Source organism: Cibotium barometz, chromosome 51 (genome assembly GCF_041138505.1).
Source record: "Cibotium barometz isolate CiBa-2024 chromosome 51, ASM4113850v1, whole genome shotgun sequence".
In the NCBI taxonomy this organism is placed as follows: domain Eukaryota; kingdom Viridiplantae; phylum Streptophyta; class Polypodiopsida; order Cyatheales; family Cibotiaceae; genus Cibotium; species Cibotium barometz.
The window spans coordinates 8247515-8257876 of record NC_141096.1 but is presented as its reverse complement, the minus strand read 5'-3'; positions in this window follow the sequence as shown (position 1 = coordinate 8257876).

Sequence of the window (10362 nt, the reverse complement as noted above, 5' to 3'; positions counted from 1 at the left end):
CCATAAGTTGTATTCGAAAGCTTTTGTATTTCTTGATGTGCTTGCCTCGGAAGAACTCATGCTTCCGTTCTGCTTCCCATTTGTCAGGTCGACAGAGCCACTTACTTTTTTGGAAGAGCTTTTGCTTCCTTTTTCTTTGTTGGAAAGATCTTTTCCTCCTATACACCCCAAGTTGGAAGAGCTTTTGCTTCCACCTATGCCTATTTTCTCTTGGTTGCAAGAACTTTCACTTCCACTTTGTCCTCCATGTGGGATTTTTACTGCATTTCCTCCTGCTTGCACCCTTGGTGCATCCGATATTGTGTTCATCCAGTATTTTGGCCTGAACAAGGTTTTACTGCTCCGCTCTCGTCGGGCTTTACTCCTGCTTGCACCCTTGGTGCATCTGATATTGTGTTCATCCAGTATTCTGGCCTGAACAAGGTTTTACTACTCCCCTCTCGTCGGGCTTTTCTTCCTTGGCACACTGTCTTCTTCAGCTATGGTGTCCAATTTGAAGTGCACTTTTTTGGTTCTCTTGTTGTCAGCATGCTCGAGGGTTTGTCCTTCCTCACCATGCATTTTCAACTTTTTGAAGGCTATCTCAGCCTTTTTGATCTCTTCTGCAGTTAGTGTGTCGAACACACTGTTTTGGGTTGCCATGTCGGAATCGACATTCTCGGACCCTGTGCATCTTGCATCTTCTATTCTTCCTGCACTTCCTTTGTTGCTTCTTGTCTAATTTTGGCTTGCTCTTCCAAATCTAGTTGTCTGGCAATTTTCAGCTCTGGTGTGTTGGATTTTTTCAGCATAGACCTTGTCACACTGCATTCACTTCAGGTATTGTTTCCATCGGCTATATGTGAACTACGTTCATTGCTGTTGGGGTTGAGCTAATACTTGGCTGGTCGGAAGGTGCTACTTGGGGTTGAGCTAATACTTGGCTGGTCGGAAGGTGCTCCTTTACAGTTCATTGTTGCTGTGCTTTTGCCACAACGGACAATTGGATTTGCAATGACCTAGAGCCTTGCAATAGTAACATTGGAATCTGCCCTCCGCTTGCTGTCGGCCTTTGCCTCTTCCTTGATTGTAGTATGGTCTTGGGTAATGTGGCACTACTTTTGGAGTGGGGACAATAGCAATGACAGCCGTAGCACTCCTATTTTTTTTATTGCATCTGCACACTTCTGTACTGTGTGAATGTCTGGCAAATTGCACAGATCGGAGCCATTTTATAGTCCTCATGTATATGCCCTTCCTTCTTACAGCGTGGACCGAATACATCCTTTCTAAATTGTGATATTGATGCAAGTATTGACGTACCTCCAGAGTTGAGCTTTGCAACTGTAGCCACCAAATCCTTGATTGTGACATTTTTGACAGTCTTCTTGCCTTTCTTCTTTTTCACCTTTGGCTTTTCTTCTTCATCCAAATCTTCTTCCTCAGATTCTTCTTTGAACTTTGACTCTTCCTCATCGGATTTGCTGTCCGATTCCACGTTATTTTTGGACTTTTTCTTGGACTTCTTTCTGTCCACAGTATCTCTTCTGACCATTTTGCAACTTCCACAAGTTCATCAAAGCCAGTATCTTCCACATTGAGGCAACTGATGACTTGAGCTTTGACTGGAGCCCTTGGATAAACCAGTGTGACATGGTTTTATCCATTGGTCTTTCATTTAGGTCTAGCCTATTTCGGACTGATCGAAACTTTGTGGCATAGTCCTCCACTGGAAGATCATACTGTTTGAGCCTTTGCATTTTGTCCAGCAATTGTGAAGATGTCTTTACAATTTGGAACCTATGTAAGAAGGCCTCTTTGATGTCTGCATAGGTCTAGAAGTGGTCTTCATCATACTGAGAGTACCACTCCATTGGGATGTCCCCAAAGGTGAACTGAAAGGTGTTCACTTTCCTTTCATCTGCCACATTTCAATTGCAGTTAGTTTTCCAAGCGGACTCAAATTTTGCTATGTGTGTGTCTGGATCATCCTTTTTCTTTTCGTTGAATCTTGGCCACTTGACATGTGCTCCCTAGTGGGCCATTGGGTTGATCAAATGTGGTGGTGGAGCTGAACTCCTCCTAATCCGTTAGGTGCTTGTTGTTGTTGTTGCTGAGCTTGTTGGAACACATGAAAAAGGGCGTTTTGGACTATGCCTTCAGCAAGATGTTGGGCAAGCACTAGATTCTGAGGGTTATTCGACTATGCCAATTTGTTAAACTATAGGGTTTGCATAGTTGTTGGATAAAGAATGGTGGCAGCAAGACATTTTCTTTCAGAGACAGGTTGCTATGAATGATACTATAGAGTGAGTTTCAAGAGTGAGACTAGTGGGGTCTTTGGTTCTGATAACTGTACGGATTCTTCCTAGGCTTCTCCTCTAGGTTATCTTCTTCTTCTTACCACCGTTTTGGTGGCTCACAACAGTCTACTCCTGAGTTGTTGGCTCCTTGTTGGCTTGGATCTTTCAGCAGGCCATCTTCAATCCTCTCTCTGGCCCTTCCTTCTAGGCCTCTCTTTCCCCGGAAAATCTCAGTTTCCCCAACAAGATCGCCAAAAGTGTTGCTTGCTAGACAACATGACAGTGCAGTCTGACTTGTGATGGAAGAGTCGGATTTGTAGATGTCTGATGTGCCTTTGCACAACAGGTTAAAGACACACTCTCTCACTCTCTCAGTTCACTCACAAGCACTCACTTGACACTTCAAGACACAAGCACTCACTTGACACTTCAAGACACAAGCGTACACAAGATATGACAAACTGCAGTATATTACACTTGTTTACAAGACTCTTGGATGATGTCTGATAGCAAGCTACTCTGCTACACACTGTGTGTCCATGTGTTCTTTCCTATGTAGTATATCTTATGCTTTACGAAACAGACACATTCCGTTATATTAGGCCACTCTCCCACTACTCAAGGACTAGCCGACATTTGTCTGCATACTAGAAGACAATTACAAAGATTGGGTGTGCAGGCATCTTCATGGAATCATTATCAATTGTTGTTACAAAAATTTGTATCCCCATTAGTGCTTATGGGCAGTATGGGCGGCTCCTTTGTTGGGCGGCCTACCATTGGTCGGACGGCCTGGTCGATCGGTCAACACCAGCCGCTTGTGCAAGAGCAATTTCTCATCCCATTGTTGTAACAAAGCTATCCTCATCATCAAGGATGCTCTTCATTGGAATCAGTGGTGTGGGCATCGTGTATGACGTGAATGGGAGGGGAACTTATTGGAAAATAGGTACTTCCAGGCACATGCAAAGCATATGAAATTGGTGTGCCCACTATGAGTGTGATATGCGCTTGTCTCCTTGATTTTGTCGGAGTCATATGACTTCCAACACGGGTTGTTGTGGTTCCTCACCCACTTTTGGACAGAAAAAGTAACATTTTTGGATTTTTTAAAAGTTTTTTTTTAAATTTTTTAAAGTTTTAAATAATTCAAGCTCTTGCTAAAATAGAGATTAATAGAGAGATTAGTGCCTTACTATTAATCTTGATGAACAAAAATCAGCCCAAATCAAAAATTGAAAAGTGGAATGTGATGCTCAAACACTCCTTAATGGATTTCAAACATCAATTTCTTGAATAATTGAAAGAATAATTACCAAATTAAACATTTATAAAGGCAAAAATGAGGCAAAATAGTGAGCAAAATGAAGAGAGTTTGAACCATACTTACCTTGTTTTCTTTCGCTTCTCCCACTTGCATTGCTCCACATAATCATCAACTAAACATAAAAAAAATAGTAACAAAAAATAGAAGTTAATCAAAACTTAAACACTCTCACTCACACTCTCAAACATCCAAGAAGGTCTCCCCTCTTAGGCAATTGAAAGCATCAATCCAACTTTAGCACTCATCTACTAGATTAAGCTATAGAGGGTATTCTATTCCCCGGTAGGCGACACCAAAGTGGTAGCCTCTTTGCTACCCCTTGAGAGCTAGCCTACTCATAAGAATCATTGGCCAATTATAGCAACCCCTCTCCATAGCTACATGGAAGCAACCTAAGTAAGCTAATATATTGTTATAGAACTCCTGGAGGGGGTTGTCAATCCTCAAGGTCATTCCTAGATTCTCTTGGATAGGATTTTGCAACCAAGCTGAATGTTGGGCAAAGAGAAAACTAACTAATAACTTGCATGGGAAGGGTAAGGAGGAAGTGGGTCAAGAGTAAGAATATAAGTTTGTTAGGGCCCCTCTTCTCACAAAATTTGTTGATAGCCAAATTTCCCTATTTGGCTACTCCTCTTTTGCTTAGGTGAGATGTTTTCTAGATTTGAGCTCACTAGTTGGTTTGTGAGAGAGGTATTGCAAGCAAAGGCTATCAAGGAAGTCTTCTATCTTGGGAAAATATTATACAATGTTCTTTTCATTTATTCATCATCATGGGTTCCAAAGATATTGGCTAAAGCCCCTCTCTTTTTTGCATGAAGAACTTTGTCCATGTCTTACCTTGGGATTGATGCTTTGATGTGTCAATATTCCTAGTTGATTTTTTTGATCTCCCCCCATGGATTTGGCCTTACATTAGAGAGTTGGTATGTATGCTCAAGAGACCACTCTACATACCTTCAAATGCCTCTTTGGGTAAGATCTCAAAAAAGTTTTTCCATCATGTGGGACACTATTGTTCTGATCATGATAGTAATGGGCAGTGCAACAGTCAGAGGCATATGGGGAGATCATGATAAACTTGAAGTTTGGGTCATTTATAGGGGTTCTACCATGGAAAATTTGGGTCATTTGTAGGGGCCTACTTCTACTATGGATAAACTTGAAGTTTGGGTCATTTCTAGGGGTCATTTTTAGGGGCCTACTTTTACTATGGAAAATTTGGTCACTTTGCTAGAAGTTATACTTTAACTTGAAGTTTGGGTCATTTGTAGGGGCCTACTTCTACTATGGAAATTTTGGTCACTTTGCTAGAAGTTATACTTTAGCTAAGGCTCTGATGGGGCTGAGGGAGCAGAAAAGAGAGCCCCATGATAAAGCTGAGACCAGTGAGCCAAATAAAAAATCAAAGTTACAATTATATGCAAACAAGGTGTTCATGGGAGAGGGAAAGCCCACGAGAAGCCCACTCAAGATCTAGGAAAAAGTAGAGCTCGGGACACCAATACTCATAAGAAAGAGATTGAAAAACATGGTACTCCTAAACCCATAAGGATTGAGAGCTCTAGCACAACACGCAACTAAGAGCCATTCTACCTCAAAGGTGTGGAAAAAGTCAAATCAAAACCCATTGCTAGCTCAAAGGCCACTCCTTTGGATGTTAGAAAATATGTTTTAGCTAAACAAAAGGGGGAGGATGGTAAAACAAAGAAAGAGAACATGTGGCAATTTATGTTTAAGAGGAACATGTTCAAGGCAAAAGGGGGGATGGTAAAATAAAGAAGGCGTAAGAAGGTACAACATGTAGTGAAAACAAGAGAACACTCACAAGAGGTAGGATCTTTGATAGCACAAAACTTAAAACTTAAATTGCATAATAATAGAGATAGAGAAGAATACTTAATAATAATATATTGCTGAAGTTATAATACTATATAATACTATATTGCTGAAGTTATAATCCAATAGTTGCCAAATACTAACACTCATGTGCTCCTATGAAGGGAGCTTTGATGGTGGGGCTGATCTGGAATTGCTAAGACAGAGGCTGTGATGCTAATAGAAGGTAGGTAGTGAACTCATAGAGTGATGAATGATGAATTGTGTAGGGAGTAGCCATGTATCTATATAGTCATGTATATATGAGGCAGCCATGACATGATCGTGTAGGTCTGCAATCATAGTCGGTGCCACCATCCATGATGTGGACTCAGCCCATAAAGATGAACCAAACATTGCAACACAATTTCCCCACCTCCCACGACCATTCGAGATCATCTTGGGCCCCATAATGTGTGGATAGGAGGGTGTACATAAGTAATATCCACCTACTCCATGTGTGGACCATTATGGAGTACCATTATGGACTAACGGTCCACCACTACATGTAGCCTATTTGGTAGTGTGCCAAATATAATCTAAGCCATCTCTAGCCATCTTGCATCTTAGGCCACCATCCCATGTGAATATAGGAAAGCCATGCACCCAGGCTACTCAACCATGGCTACTCCTCATAATGGGGGTTGTACAACAACATGATCTAGCTGGTGCCTGGATAATACCATATGAGGGTGGAGCTTTAATATCCAAAACCCCCCTCAATGTCCACCTAAAGGTGAACTACCTCTATTGTTTGATATGCTAAGTCAGTGAAGATGTTGCTCCATCTGGTCCCTACTAATAGAATTCTCCATTATTGGGGGTACTGCACTATCTTGACCTCCTTGCACATGATGAGTTCGCATACAAAGTGATGTTGATTCTCGATGTGTTTTGTGTAAGCATGAAACACAAGATTTTATGCAATGGCCATGTAACTTTGCATCGCAGTGTTGTAGGCTAATTCTATCCTCCTAAGCCACAATGCCTTGCATGATGCAAAGCATGCAAATTTGTACTCAGTCTCTATTAAAGAGAGGACAACTGTGTGTTGCTTTTTGCTAATCCAAGAAATGCATCTCAAACTAAGAGAAAAGCAATAGTATCTAAATCACTAGCCTAGTCAGAGTCACAAAATCCACCACCACTGAGTACCTTGCCCATAGCATAGGTAATGCTACAAATGTACCTCAACACTTGCATTCCTACCTTCCAATGGTTCTCATGGGGCTTGTCAGAGAACCTGCTCAAAACACCAACAACAAAGAAAATATCTAGTCTAATGTTACACAAGAAGATTAGACTACCAAAACCAACTTCTTATCTAAGGTCTCATCCACAAGTTCTAAAGTTTCTTAAATAAACAACTTCAGATTTACATCTACCTCCATCAAGCACCAACTACCTCCATCAAGGTACTAACTATCTTGTATTCAATCATGCCAAATGCCTTTAGTGTCTCATTTGCATATTTTTTTTGAGAGATGAAAATGCAATCTGGCTTTTACAGACCTCAATCCCCAAACAATAATGCATAAGCCTAAGATCTGTCATCTCAAATTCTACACTAAAAGCATCTATGTGTCTATGAGATCCTTTTTAGGTGATCCCTTATCAAGATGACCATATACATTCCCTGATCATAAAAGACATAAAAAAATTTATTTGAAGGGCTATGTACAAAATGAAAACTCACAAAAAGCATCAATCCTCTAGTACCATGCTCTTGGGGCCTATTTCAGCCCATAGAGTGCCTTCTTGTAATGAAGGGAAGATGAATGCAAGAGAAAAGAGGAAATCATCATGTTTCCATGATGCCTAAGTGATTTTTACCTCTCACCAAGAGGATGGAAATAGCCTTCCACAAGCCTATGGGTGAAGCCATGAGCTCCAAGAATCATGTGATTCAATTTCCAAAAATGATGTCCAAAGTTACAACCATGGTCCAAGCCCCCTCTTTTATACATGGACTTGTCCCTTTATTAATCCTATTTAATAAAGTTCCTACTTCATTACAAACCATCCCTTCCCAAAGATTTTGTCCTCAAAATCTATAATGTGTACAATATCAAAGTATGAGACTCTAATGTAATCAATGGGAAGTGGTTGAGAGTTCTCAAGTACATCCATAACACATATACAATGGAAGTCCGGATGTACACAAGTCCACAAAGCTCCATGTCCAAGTAGTATGAGTGGGACTGTTATGACAGCCCTTCTAGTCGATGAAGTCCCTTGAAAATCCCTCATGTAAACTCCATAAAATGGGCTGAAAATGATATGTACACTCAGCCATATATGTCCCACATCATAGTCTTCCATTTTGATGCTGAATGAAGCTTGTTGAAGTAGAATGGTAGGCCCAATAGTAGACCTTCCCAAAGCTGTCCAAAAATTACAGCATGTATCCTTCTCCTCATATTACCCAATTTGCTCAAGTAAACCATACCACTTGGCCAAGAAAATCATCCACAAGTAAGCCATGTTGTTGGGCATAGTCCAATGATTGCCAAGTAGCCATATTCATGGGTAATTGCCTCCATTTGGCAAGGTAGTTTCAGCACTCTAGGCCCCACCAGCCTTTGTGTGCTTGGGTCCTTGCAACCCGTCAATAACTCTTGTGAGATAGAGCATATGCAAGCTGAAATTTCTGCATTGGTAGGCATGTCTCCATCCACAAGATTTTCCTTAACTCAACCTCCCGGGTCAAATGGAAACGTGATGCGACGCTATGGTAAAGGAGTTGTACCAACCAGATATCTTCTTGTAAGGAAATGTAAACTCAATCTTTTTGTAAGAAAACATGAGCCGGGTATACTTGTTTTTACTTGTGTTGAAATAAACATTGGAAGAAAGGTACATAGATAGGTATTTTTGTGCCTATATTTAAGTTTCTTGGACATAAAATGTGTGTTTATATGTAGGAAGGTAGGTATGTAGGTATGTATGTATGTATGCATGCATGTATGTATGTATGTATTGTACAAATGTGTGTATATATGTAGGTATATATGTAGGAAGGTAGGTAGGTAGGTAGGTAGGCAGGTAGGTAGGTAGGTAGGTAGGTAGGTGTGTTTGAGAATATACATGTATATATGTATGTATGTATGTGAATGTATTTATTTCTCTTTCATAAATACTTACTATATAAAAGCTCACCAAAATGTATCATTTTTCTTACAAGCTCACATAAAACTATCTTATCTCCAAAAAGCTCGCCAAATAAAGCTCGCAAAAAAATCAAACCCCCTTTCAGCTAGTAATGAATTATCTATTTCGTCCATATCTAGGAAGGTGGGTAGTTGTCTTCTTGGATGACATACTGATTTACAATAAGTCATTGAAAGAACACATACAACATCCCAGAATCTTTGTAATCTACACAAAATATGTGCTTTCGACTGAAGAGATGGATTGGTGTTTTCAAGCACTGAAGGATCTAGTTACCTTTGCGTCCATGTTGTAGATTGTGAATCCTTAGTAACCTCTTTGTGGTTGAGATGGATGCTAGCAATGTGGCAATAGGTTTTGCCTAGAGACACTATTTATTTGGGTCTTGATTTATTGTTTGGATGAATCACCATTCATTGAAGTATATTTATGAACAACTTGGCTTTAGAGGTCGAAAGGCTAGATGGGTTGAACTCATGCAGGATTTTCACTTTGAGATTGGTTACCATAAAAAAGGGAGCGACTAATTGAGTTGCTCATGTCCTTAGTAGGATTTGTGAGGTCAATGATATCTTGTTTTCTAAGATAATGACCGCCTTTTATTTATCTCTCAAAGGGCATTACCAAAATGATTCCCACTTTGGTCGAATCTGGCAATTAATCCAAGCCATGAGATCCAAGTTTTTTAGACATTGTGGTGGTGGAATGAAGCAAGAATCATTTTGGAAATTAAGCATCAAAAGCATGATTAATGAGCAATTCTTGGAATCAAAGGAAACATAAAACAAGAAGTAGGGAGATAATGTAGAGAGAGGATGTATCCATTATGTGCATATAGCAAGAAGGTATATGTATACACATGGCCTAAGTGAGTTTACCTCCCACCAAGAGGATGGCACACAATGCTAGTCATGAGCCCAATAACCATGAAAGGTTGTCTCCATAGGATCCATGAACAAAGTTAGTCAAATGATCAAAAGGTGTCACAAATGAGGCCATGACCCCTATTTATAGTTGGCCCATGTCCTAATGAAGTTGCTACTTCATTAAAAACCATCCCTTCCCAAAGATTTTGTCCTCAAAATCTATGACATGTAGAACTCAAAAGTAGAGCCTCAAATATGATCAATGGAAAGTGGTGAAGGCCTCTCAAGTATATCCTAAATATATATACAATGAAAATTTGGATGTAGATAAGTCCATGAAGCTTCATCTCCAAAATACATGTGTGGAACTATTATGAAAACCCTTGTTGTTGATGAAACCCCTTGAAAAATCTTCATGAAGACACCACGAGAGATGGGCTGAGAATGGTATATACATCTAGCCAAACATGTCTCACATCATAATCTTCCATTTTGATGACCATTGAAGCTTTTTGGAGTAGATCAATGACCCAAACAATGGACTTTATAGAATCTGTCCATCATATCCACCACCAAGATCAAATCGAAATTCACCATCCTCTTTTATGAAAGAATGGTCTTCAAGTGACTCCCCATGTGCCTCTTCAATCTTCAAATTCTTCTGCATCATGAGAGTCATCATTCTGCTCCTCCTCATCCATGAAGATCATAGTGGCCACAACCTTCTTTGATTTGCAAATATGCCCAGGTGACCACCTTTCTTTGCATTTGAAACATAGCCCTTTGCTTCTCAACTCCTCAATTTTTGGATCATCCATTCTTTGTGTCTTCTTGAAAG